This window comes from Gekko japonicus, unplaced genomic scaffold (assembly GCF_001447785.1).
Source record: "Gekko japonicus isolate JY-2015 unplaced genomic scaffold, Gekko_japonicus_V1.1 scaffold2839, whole genome shotgun sequence".
NCBI classification, from domain to species: domain Eukaryota; kingdom Metazoa; phylum Chordata; class Lepidosauria; order Squamata; family Gekkonidae; genus Gekko; species Gekko japonicus.
In genome coordinates this window covers 170,531-170,866 of record NW_015170975.1, presented here as the reverse complement: position 1 = coordinate 170,866, position 336 = coordinate 170,531, and positions in this window count along the sequence as shown.

Sequence of the window (336 nt, the reverse complement as noted above, 5' to 3'; positions counted from 1 at the left end):
GGGGGTGCAGAAGGGAAAGAAAATAATGAGAGGGAGAGAGCTCTGCCTGGCAGCTGCTGTTTGAAAGCCCCCTCCTCCTCCCCCCGTTTCTAGCCACACTGAAGGCAGGAGATTGGTTGGTCCAGCCGGGAGGCAGCGCTGCCCTCGGTGGGTGTGTTAAATAGTGGGAGCGAGCCCGGCACATCCAGACGTCACAGTTGAGAGATTGGCTAAATCATTCCGGAGAGATAGTGGCTGGCAAAAAAAAGGGGGGGGGGAGAAAGAGAAAGCCTCGACCCTCGAGCTGGCACTGCTGCCTGCTTCTCTCTCCCTCTTCCCCCCCCCCGCCTTCTTTCT